The following is a 12,804-nucleotide window of genomic DNA, read 5'->3' as shown; positions in this document are numbered from 1 at the left end:
ATTCTGTTGCCTCTACATTGTTTAGAAGTGACTCTATTTGTGCACCCATTGTGTTCTCTACACTGGACGAACATTGATTCCATTAATTTTTAAGCTTCTATGAAATTAATTACATAATATGTACATAGAATTTGTGTGTACAGGATATAATGTTATATTGTGTTTATAGAAAGGAGTAGTATTCTCAAAATACTGCTTTTTCTATTGGGTCTCTTCGACTTAATTCATATATGCATAATATATATATTTTTAACGATTGTAATGATCAATAATTAAATTTAATATATATATAATATATACACTATAATTCTTGCAAAGTAATATTTTTTTAAAACTCTCTTATTCAATTCTTATTATATTCCTCAAAATTGTCTCCGTTTAATAATTATTATATAACTTCCATAATCAATTGGAATTATTTTAAATATGCAAAGCAAATGATTTTTGAATCACTGACACTTGTCTATTTTTAAAAATATATATTTATTTAACATGGATAGTTATTACATGAAGGGTATACAGGTGAAAAGCATGTTGTGTCACATATTTGATTTTTTAAAACTGGCAATGCAGTCTCGTAGATCGAATCGAGTACTACAAGATTGTGTTTTAATTTTGGCATTAACAGTAATAGTCAAAGCATTATAAAGCATTGAAAATTATCATTCAGGCTAAAAACAAGATATGTCCATTTCATTCAATGTAAAAACATGTATTGTCTATGGTTTACATTCACGTCAGACTTGACACTCTTGATAGTGCATTGGAAGCATAAACCAAAAGTTTCCCACTGTAAAACGCCGGATGAGCGCTATATAAAGTCTTTAATCAGCGATATCTCAGTTTGACATTTGTGTGACATAACGTCTTGTTCTTCTCCTGTACCCTTCACATATAATATTATTCTATTTTTCAAAAGTTTAATTCTGTGAGCGAAATCATAAGTCTTAAAAATAGAAAAATGAGTCAATTACATATTGTGAAAGGGGGATGAGTCAATCAACGCTTTGGAATTACTAAATTCCACATAGTAACATTTGAAGTTCTCGTACAAAATGGTACAAAAATCAATCTTATTTAGACTCTCCAGAAAAGTAAAGATTTTAAACTCCTTTTCTTTCTTTCGCACACAGAATTATTGTCTTAATAAATTGATATGTTTTATAAAATAATATATACTTTGAATAAAAATCTTAGTACATACTCTATTGTACCGTTTTTATCAATTGGAAATATAACCGATTGACATTGGCATATTAATGTGACTGAAAAAAATGTTGTAAGGTAAATAGGCGATCAGTACCTTCCGTATACCAACTGATGTCCTATGATTGAATAAAAATGTATAATAAAAGTTTTTATAAATGCAATAGATTAATAATTAAATGTATGTACCTATTTTTTTTTTATTTGGCAACATTCTATTGTTTTCAATTGGTAGGTATTATAAAATCCTTATGCAGTGTTGGTGTTCGGCATCTAGATTTATGTAAATATGTATTTCATGTATATATGATAAAAATTCGGTTGCTTCTTTAGGTTAGATAAAAAAAATGTTGGTTCTACTCCAGTGTGAAATATTTATAAATTAATTATAAATAGAAGAATGACTTTTATATTACTGTGTTTCCCTTGTGTCCTCATGTGAATGTGCTCATCTGAATCAAAAGTTTTTTTTCATATTTAGGCATTTCGCCCATGAAGAAACTAAAATCCGACGAATTGGTTGCGGATGGAACTCATCTACTGGCCAATGACTGATGCTTCGCTTCGGCTTTTGACCATTCGGTTATCCTCCATTTTGATAAATATAATATGTATAGTGTAATGTGTCGCTAAATTTCAAAACCCGCTAAACACTTTGTTGAAATAATTAAGATATATAATGGGAATAATATCAATGGATTCGTTATTAAAATCTCTACATTAAAATTGTGTAGCCTCTTTCAAAATCCGCTACGATTGACTGTCATTTTTGAAACAAAATCAATGCGTCTATCAATTCTTTGCTTTTTAAAAGTTTTTATTGATTTTCTCAACATAATGATGAAGTGTTGAAATAGCGGGTTATGAAATTTAGCGACACATAAAATACCTACACCCAAGCCCCAGAGCCTACAATAATATGTATTGTAGTTTGCGAAAATTATAAGTTGAAGTGTCATGGCCGTCGTCGTGGCGCTGCGATATATTATGAAAGGATTGTCAGTATTGTAGTTCTCGAAACGGCCACGCTTCACATTAAAGTTGCCGCAGTCTAGGAATAATATTTTTGAAAAGTCATCAAGGCCATCTTGGGCACTAAAACTCCCCTTTCTGCTCTTTCACGTACGACTATTTCTTGTTCCCTGCCCATGGACCCCACAAGGGGGGGACTGACAGGGCTTTAGCCTTGGGGCCTCAGCGTGGCAGGTCAACCAGATAAATGAGATAAACACACATCTTAAATTCGCTGTAATAGTAAAAAAAAGTCGCCTGCTATTTCACTTTGGGGTTATTATCATTAATATATAGCTGTGCGATGCAATTTTTGATTGTTGTGTGTATATTCGACAACTCTATAATTCGATATGTTAAAAAATCGCTAAAAATACACTGAATGCTATTTGACCTCGAACACCATTTGAAAAATGCCACTGTAGAGCAACAGGCTGCCATTAACGTTAGCGATAAAGGCGCCAAAGGTCCTGGCCTGGGGGCCCGCGTCAAGATGTGGGGGCCATGCCCCCGCCCCATCATTCTGATGTGTCAGTCTCTATATTTTTATAGAAGCTTTACATGTTTTTATTTAAATATAAATATAGACATGAAAATTTCGACCCAGCATTAATATTAATCTTGATAGCTACTAGGCATATCTGGCAGTTTACCACAGTGTTTTTGTTGTGATGTGATGTGCTGGGGTCAGTCATGATACATTGTGTAGTTTTTTGGATGGCTTCACAGATAGGAGATTCCGGCCCCTTAGGACCAAAGAAACCTATCTCAAATTTTAACGATATTGAGTTACGTATGGTAGGTATTGGACACTTGTTAATCTCAATGAAATATAAATTTACTTGTGCTTGGTTGGTGACTTTTGTAAAGTAGCATATACTATTAAAATTTGCGACTTTCGGCTATTTGTGGTTGTGACACCTGTCTTAGTCGGCGCGAGCCTATAACCTTGCAATATTAATTAAACAAAAACTTTTAATATATACCTCCGCAGACTGGTGGTTAACAGCGTTCGTCAATGAGGTTGTTGTATGTGCATTCTCATAATATAATATTCAATAATAGGAAAAAATTACTCAATTTAACTATCAATCCAAACTTGAAAAATCTTAGTTTGAGGCTGACCGTATGTTGTAGGTATCCCATCTTTGCACATGTGTCGTGACATGGCCGAAAACCTACGTTCCCATCCAGCCAGTAGCCAGTATTCTTCATGAACGCTTTGAAGCAGTGGCGCACCCAGGGGGGGGGGGCCAAGGGGCCCTGGCACCCCCCAAAGATAAAAATTATCAGAATGATTTTAAACATTGAAATTGAAAGCCAATAAACTATAAAAAATGATGGCGGAAAAATGATTTTGTAATTCACCAGCACCCTTTTTAGAAAAATTTCTTAGATTTTAATTTCTAACAAAAAAATTGTCAAAAAATTCTCGGTGTCCACCTGAATTCCGGAGTGGTTAGGCAGTGGCGGCCGGTGATAATAAAATTAGGGAGTGCAAATAAAGACATGCATTTTCCTTTTCGTGGTATTGAAAAAAATTGGCAATAGCCTTCGTGGTGGAGGTAGGCGTATGTTAAACGACGCTTACATTCACGGACAGCATTTATTTGTTGCCAACGTTACAAAGTTCAAGTCTCGGGGTATGATAAGTATGATGTAGTGAAGTACACACTCTTTTCGATTTTCGTTGCAACTAATTACACTTCATATGTGCTGACATAGTTACCATGTTTGTCACTCCTAACTTCCATAAATCGTTACTGATGTAAGTATTTTTGATATGTGTCATTGAGAAAAAGCCGCAAACTCCTCATTTGTCATCCCACATTATTCTCATATACGTGCTGTATTATTTTTACAAATTCTATGGATCATTCATTTTCCAACGGGATTAATTTGGACTTGTTACTATCTGTTAAAAATTTGCTACTACTTGTGTACACCTCAACACCAGAATTGCACTCCAAATGAGACTGATTTGAAAGACATTCAACGTCAAAAATAATAGTATAAGTAGGTACTTACATAAAAAGTTTTAGTACCCACATGTTATTATGCAAAGGTTATTAACAGTATATTATATGAATACGTGTATTAATTAAGGCGCTAAGTACCAAAAACATAAAAACTGACAATTTTATGGAAAAATGTTCTACATGCCAACGCCAATAACTTCAACTATAGTCTAAGTGCCTCAAGCAAGTCAAAAAAATACAGCAAATTAATTAAACCTGTCGACGTTGTAAGTCCGTTAGCGTGTTTTATTTATAATAGTGTAAGTAGCACTGCAGTGGTCAACGGCATTCAATATAAAATAGCTGACGATGGTGTGTTGACACTTGCGAGTTCTTAATACCTAAAATTATAGAAGCTGCCGTGATTGATTCACACTGTAAAACTACATTTTTCAAAAGGTCTGTTTCATGAAATTTTACTGCAATGACTCGGTATTTTGTAACTACAGGCAATACTACTTTTTGGTACTTAGAGCCTTATTTAATACACGTATTATGTTACTTACTTACTTTGCTGTAGATTTATATTCAAATTATTTAGAGTTTAATTTTGAAATGTAAAATAATTATAAAATTGGTATTTGTATGTTGAGATTGCTGTTTGATGATCACAATATTACTCTAATCGATATTTTGATTGATTCAATATTAGTATGGCATCATACAACGGAGCATTTACCACATAACGTATGAAATAATAATATAGTATTTTTAAATACTGAGCGGGAAAGTTATACCTACTTTATAGGCGCGTACTTACAATATTTTAAACGCGTGATCTATCGGCTATGATTAGAAGCTCTCGGGGGGAGAACACTGCTCAAAGCAAGCTAAAAATTGTACATTCATTGCGCTAACATATCGGCAGCATGCACAAAAAACCGTGTACGGGCAGGCAGGACAGATCCTCTTTAACACATTCAACAAATACTATGAAAGACGTACGTGTATTCATCCAGCTTCGCACCCGGTCAAAAATACTACAGAAATATACGTGCATAGGCGTAGAGGACGGGCGACAAATTAAAGATATTTTACAATAATTAACTACTTACAATATGTAGGTATTTGAATACGTACGTATTATTACATATAATAATTTGGGAGATCAGTACACCCTTTGCTCCTATACAAGAGCCGCCCCTGGGTGTAGGTCATGGCTGGGGAGGGCTGACTGGGCTTTAGCCTGTGTGTTTGTGTAATTGTGCATTATATTTTCCGATTATTATGTGTCAATACTCGACAGCTCCATTATTAAAGTAGATGTATTGAAAATCGCTAATAATTCACTGTATATAAGTACCCTTAATTTGGACTAAAACATAATAGTGTAAATCAAAAGAACTTTTTTTTCAGTGGAATTCGGCATAAATATTTTAGCTCTCGTCTAGACCAAGCGAGTAGCACAGCCGATATTATTTGAGCAATGTTTTAGCATAGGTACTAGGCGTACATGTCCAGCATGGTCGCTGGACGGTTCAACGGTTACCGCCACTATGCCTCCAATTTAATAAAAAACTAGGAGAAACTGTACAAATATTCCGCCGTGTATTGTGAAAATATGTAAAAATAATTATATGAAGAAGAAAAAGAGCCTATGGGACTAATTTACATTCTCCTCCTTGGGCTCCCCACAATATTAAATCCTGAGTGCGCCACTGCTTTGAAGACAAGCCAGCTGATGGGAAAGTGAATTGATCTTGATATCTTTTTGTTACCGACATATAGTGGGAGTCTCACAAATTATGGTAGGTACCCACGAAAATGAATAGATTTTTTGTTTTTCAAAAAAGTGACAGGAATTTGAGAAATCCTGAGTCATTTGTTTTACCTCTTACGATCAGAAAAAAGTTACAGGCGAGTCAGAGAAAACCTGTTTCTTTACGAGGTTTTTTTTTTACCTCTGAACAACTTTTTTCTCCGCTCACCAGTGTTGCCATCTTTTTCTATGGTGATTATAGGACAAAGGCATAAAAAATATAGTATTTCTGAAAAATATATATAGTACAGGAACATTTTTCGTCTTGAATCCTTTAAAATTATAGTGTTTTGGTATATTTGGCGTAAAATTATAGTATTTTATATTTTTCGCGGAATTAAAATTATAGTATTGTGGTACTAACACAGAAATATCGAAATAAAGATAAATTTTCAATGTATACACAGTCACCTACTAATATTTTACGAAAAAAACTTAAGTGTAGTATTTTGGACGCTCTATACCTTTTTCATGTCATACGACGTAGGTACGTGTCGACAAAAAAATTAATGGTAAATACTGCGGGGTTATTATTGACTCATTGAAAGAAAATATCGATATTTATTTATTATTTATCGGGTCTAATTATTTCAAAATACTTGTGAACTTGGAACTCAACTCAAGTCAAGCTTTTTACTAAAGACTATATTATTTAAATGAAATTTTAAGCAGCTTTTCCTATGCCACGAAGCTCAGGAGTTAGGAGGAACAAATTAAACATTTTGTATTTTATTTTTGTTTAGACATGAGGGCTAATTTCGAATCCATCATTCATAACGATACGATAGCATATTATATCATTTTGATGAATAGGTATGGTTTGAAACATTAAAAATAGGTGCCGGAACGCCGTTCCACCGCGTCCTTATCTACGACGCGTCACACATGACAAAAAGAGCCCTGTATGGAGTGTTGCCATCTTTTCAAAGTGGAATTATAGTACAGAGCCTCCAAAATTATAGTATTTGAGGAAAAATTATAGTACGCGTTGTCATCTGTTGAAAATGTATAGGTTTTTTTGTTTTTCAGAAAAAAATAACGGAGAATTTGAGAAACTCCGAGACCCCTTTTTATTTAGGTACCTCTTCCGACCAAAAATGCTAACCGAAGAATTCAAGAAATTTCATTTTAAACCAGTCAAGGGATTTTTTACGTTTTCCGAGCACATTTTTTTCCAAGTTCTCCAATCTTCTTATATTGCGAAATTATAGTACTTTGCACCAATTTATCGAATGAAAATTTTAGTACTTTTTACATATTTTTTCCGATATTCAAAATTATAGTATTTTGGGCGTACTATACCTGTTTTATATCGTATCGTACATAGTACGCGGACCAAAATTATAGTACGGTTGGCAACACTGCGTTGTGACGATTCACAAACCGAAACAGAGTATTGAACTTTTTCTAGGCTGATTATAGTTCAAAGGCGTAGGGGCTTATTTCTGAAAAATATATATAGTACAGTAACATTTTTCGTCATTAATCATTTAAAATTATAGTATATTTGGCTTAAAATTGTAGTATTTAACATTTTTAGCGGAATCAAAATTACAATTGTACCATAATTATAATACGGTTGGCATCACTGGCCTATTCAAATAGCACCTGACCGAATTCGATCCGAAGTAAATAATAGTTTTAATCCGGGACAGCGCGTACGCAGTCCCGACTACCAAAAATTACGCGCCCGAGTTATCCGCATTAGGGATAATCGCAAGGGTCAGCCCAACCGAAGTGCAATGGAAGAGCCTCGCCCTGGGGGAACCGCCCTTATGATCACGGTGTCCCCTACGCCAGGTAAGTATGCCAGTTTGTAGTCAATCTAAAGTTTTTATTGCATCTCTTCCGCGTTACGTTTGCGGTTTGAATAAAATCAAAAGCGCCATCTCTGAATCACTTGACTAAGTAGAATAATGTAAAAATAAAAATAATCTCTCACTCTCATATTATTATAACATTCGGATTTACATACCTACATAATAATATACAATATAATTTTTATCCAAAATCTATGAAGAGAAATTCAATATATTTTTTTAATCGTTTTATCTTTATTATTGTGTTTACCATGTCTAGGAACTTATTTACCTAGGTACCGCTGTAGTTAGATACATAGGTATCATTAATATTGTACCTATTATCAATGGTAGCTAGGTACCCATTTGATTGTCATAAATAATACAATTCGTATTAGAAGTCTATTATTATCATTATTATTATTATTATTATTATTTGAAGTGCAGGATGCGATCGTTTCATCAGTCGTCCATGTAGGTGTTCTCCACAATATGGGGCAGCACCCTGCACAACTATATTATTAATACAATAAGTAGGTAGGTACTTACCTATTTTAACACCGTCCTGTGGCTGAGTATCAGTTTAGAGTTAGACACAAGAGTGTTCTATGTGGGCCTCAAAATGAAATACTTAGGTACTTACACATATTTTTTACACATAATGTAAGCAGGTACCTAACTGTAATAATAAATGAATAAAGTAGATTGGTTTAATTTCTATTGAAGGGAGCCTCGACGTCTATCAGTCATCGTCTGAGGTCTCTATGTACCTTAAACTAGAGTACTTAATTATACGTTTTATAACTATGCTCTTTTTTTCCTCGCATGAAATTAGATCAAATTTTATTCACTTGTATATAAATAAGTAAATAGATAATATATTATATAAAGCATATATTTTTAGAATATATTAAGTAGGTACATCGTTTTCATTCTAGAGTCGGATTACAAAGTTATGAAGCATTTATTTATACTGATCGATAGACTGGTGAGAAAATTTTTCAGTTCTACGACGAATTGCCGCTAGCTGAATCCAGTATTGCAGGAATAATCTATAAACAATTTTTTCCCTTATTAGTAAAAAATAATCGAAAAAACCTATAATAGTAAGTAGTTACCTACCACACCGTTAAAAATATATCAGTATGTAGTTACTAGACCAAGGGCTCTTAACCTTTTTGCGGTAGCGGGCGCATTTGAGATTTTCCATAATAGTGGCGGGCGCACATCGAATTTCTAAAAATTCGTCAAAACATTATCTTAAAATCGTTCGATTTTAAGATGATGTCATTTTGAATCAAGTATCTAAAATTTCTTCTTCAATTTTTGGTGTCTTGAAGAATTTTCGCTATGGAATTAGCAATTTTATTAATGTCTATGTCTGTATTGAAAAGATTTAAAAAAATTGTAGCGATCTGTTCGATAATGGAAAATTGCTGGAATCTATTTTAAAATTGCTCTTAAAGTGTCTTAAATTAATTAAATAAATAATTTTACGTCAAAAATATTTTCACCTATCACTTTTTTCATCTTTGGAAAATGTACAAGAGAATTTTTGAAAAAATATTTATCCAAAACTGTATTTTATCTTTGAAGGCTTATAAAGAACTAATCATTTCTGCTAAGTATAGATATATATATATATTTTTTTTAAGATTTAAATTGTTTAATTTTTCACAAATATCAATCAATCAGCCAATAATGGTTATCTAATTGTTCGAATGTTTGACCTTTTGAAATGAAAAAGATTTAAATCTCAAATCTCAAAAATATGGTTATTTTGTTGCGATTTCAATAAATAATTCCATTAAAAAATAAAATTATTTTTTCCTTCGTTATTTAATACTTTGCCGGGGGCGCACGAAAATGACTTAATGGCTAAGAACCCCTGTACTAGACAGTGTAGATACGATCGACTAAGATCTAAAAAAATGGTTTGTATAATAATCACACCTGAGTTCCAATAATTCCAAGGAGGGCAGCAATCTTCCTTATCGTTTCCACGTCAATCGAAGGGACAACTGGGAGACCGACTTTTGGAGTAGGAGTTTCATCTGAAGGAGTATTTTGAAGCCCAGCTCTCTTCATTATGGATGGAAAATATGTAGTGCGGAATGGCGATGCAGAATCAGCTGATGTTTTTGATAGCAACCCAGCTGTCAAAGACCCGATCGGTCGTGGAATAATATGGTCTGCGTAATCTGACAGAACTGTCAGGGTTGGAAGGTTATTGTTATTGTCAATTATTCTTTTAGGGTCGGATTGCTGCCAATCGATAATCTGGAAATACTCTTCAGTCTTAATGCATACTTTCAAATAATTAAAAAAAACATCGATATTTTTAGAAATTAAAAATATGTGTAACTTGAAATCATTTTTATTTACATCGAATTGAGCTTCGGTATAGTCACAATTTGAGATATTGACGGTTTTTAGAAACAAAGATTCTGCCAATGAACTGTTATAGGGGCGTAATGCAATTATTATTACCACGTGACAGTGATATGCCATGGGTGTAGGCAGGCAGTGCGTTCCTTAGGGGCGGGAAATCAAGGAATAAATACGATCATTAAAACTTTAGAAAGCAGTGGCAGTTTTCCATGAAGCGAACGATGCGGTCTATTCGTTAGAAAGTATCGTCATCTTAGTTTAAATAAATCGCAAGGGGATCTCCAAAATTATTAGTGCCACAGACCTTCACGTACCTAAAACCATCACTTTTTAAGAGTACGTTTGGTAGTAATGCTCTGATCCTCAGTAGATGATATTTTTATGTAGGTTCCTACGTCATTTTTACCAAGATTTTTGTTGCATTTTGTCAGCTTTAGATAGTAAAATAGGTATGTATTCCAAGTTTCGCGATATGGATACATCCCGAGGTAATAAATTAATTATCATTGTAATGTGACACCGGTCCCGTTTTGTCTCCAGTGATACGATTCATGGACTACCTAGCTAGAATACAGTTATTTTATTATTATAATATGCTCCCTTAAATCAGGTCATCTTAATTCAGGTAAGGCATGGCAATTTCATGTTGGGAATGGTGGAGATGCAATATATTATTAATTTAAATAAAACGCAACAAATGATTCAAAAGTGCAATCAGTACGATACAATTTGGGTTTTATTTAAATTAATAATAGGTATGTAATATATCATACCATAAAGCTGAATTTAAAATTCATTAAATTTAATATTATCAGTGACGTCCCATGGGGGTAGGCAGACTGAGCGTCGCTTGGGGGCGGCAGTTACCGGAAGGACGGCAAACCGAGGAGAAGCATTAGGTATATATAGAAATAGATACCTAGACAGCTTAGTAATAACAGAAATATCTTTCCATTAAAAATATCTGCTTACTGGTTGGAACCAAAATGTATTAATTACTTACTATAAAAGGTTTAACAGGACTGTATTTTTTTTGTCGGGTTCGCGATGTCTAGTTTACTTACATTGTCCTTGGACGTCGCGTCCTTGGTGATCAGCAATGACATGTGGAGATTTGTGAATTACGATTGAATTATAGGTAGGCACATACTTACTTAATTTAAGATTTATCCAAATATTTTTAGAGTTTTCAGGTGTATTTTTAAATGTAACTGAAACCGTGGACTCGCAATATTGTCTATTGAAGCAGATATGGCATTTAACCAGTTAAGTGCCCAGAGCGTCTTTGGACGCCTTAATTACACCGATTCTTATGTTAATTACTATCAATTAACTAATTGCGGCATAGAAAGGATTAAATTAGATGTAATGGTATATATCATACATACAACACATTTATTAGATATTGGTGTCATGAAAGGATGATAAAAAAATACGGTGTAAAAAATGGGTCGGCATTTTGGCGCTGCCTGGGGCGGCATTTTGTCTTGGGACGTCACTGAATTCATTATGTACATATCTTTAATACCTTACCGAGCTTTGTCCACTATTTATCGCCAATGCCACGATTATTATGGTTATTATAACTCCACATGATGGTAACATTGTTTAAAATAAACTGAGAATTTAAATACAATGTGCAAAATAATACAGGTATATTCCACTAGAGAACACACAGACTTTTGTGTAATAGCTCGTACAGTGTGCAACAGTCGATAATATTGCATAAGTAGGCAACCGCTGGCTCTTTTATATGATAATCATTTTGATTTATTTAATGACCACAGATAATACCTACCTATTTCATTTCGATTGAGGGTACTTATGTACGTAATCAGTGGCTACCAACATAAAAGGCCAAAAAGTATGTTATTTTCAGCTCATTCAAATTTTAAATCTTGTAGTTGATGTCATGTCTACATAATATTATCATATCGAAAGAAAAAGTATCAATAGTAGGGGCAATCGGGCGGCAACAAAAATGTGCCCCTTACGCAATGCAGGACTTGTATTTTTTCCATTGAATATGTATTTAGGTAGATATGAAGAAATTATTATGAAATGTGCCGATATTAAACTCTCCCCATGTCTTGATATTGATTTCATCAAATATAAAAACGACTAAAACAATATCGACACAAAAACGAAACTAACCATGCCTCTCTAAATGCAACTATACCTTAAAAAGTACCTATGTAGTTATTTAATTTTGGAAAACACTTACCTACATTTTTTTTTGTTTTCGACAAATGAAAATTATCGTCAATTTTAAGTTTGTGCATTCAACAAAACTTTAGTTCTGCTGCCCAACCTGGTCTTCGCCCGGGGCCACTTCCCCATCTCGGTTACTGGTACATTGTACGAATTATATTTTTGACCATGTCCGATCCTAATAAGATCATATGGGCCTCCCATAGATTAAATAAATAACAGAGCCTCCACATAGTGGAGGTTTGTATTAACACATTTTTTTTACGAGAAATGGATGCTAACCACTTGCTCAGCCTATTAGGTACATACTCTGACTCCAAACACAAATTGAAAAACAATATGTATGTGTATTTGCCAGACCAACCTGGGAGCCACGACATTACAATAAGCCATAAGCCATAAGGATATC

The 12,804-nt window shown here is 33.7% G+C and overlaps 1 non-coding gene across 1 annotated transcript; it reads right to left on the bottom strand.

The window, feature by feature from the left end:
* Positions 1–7,640: 7,640 nt before the first annotated feature.
* Positions 7,641–7,802, bottom strand: LOC147071289 (U1 spliceosomal RNA). The gene has a single exon (XR_015070855.1). It is a non-coding gene; the product is annotated as a U1 spliceosomal RNA (small nuclear RNA).
* Positions 7,803–12,804: the final 5,002 nt, after the last annotated feature.

This window comes from Rhyacophila brunnea, unplaced genomic scaffold (assembly GCF_057557595.1).
Source record: "Rhyacophila brunnea isolate RB1 unplaced genomic scaffold, BYU_Rbru_1.0 scaffold_20, whole genome shotgun sequence".
In the NCBI taxonomy this organism is placed as follows: Eukaryota; Metazoa; Arthropoda; class Insecta; order Trichoptera; family Rhyacophilidae; genus Rhyacophila; species Rhyacophila brunnea.
This window is presented reverse-complemented; position numbering and strand designations above follow the sequence as displayed.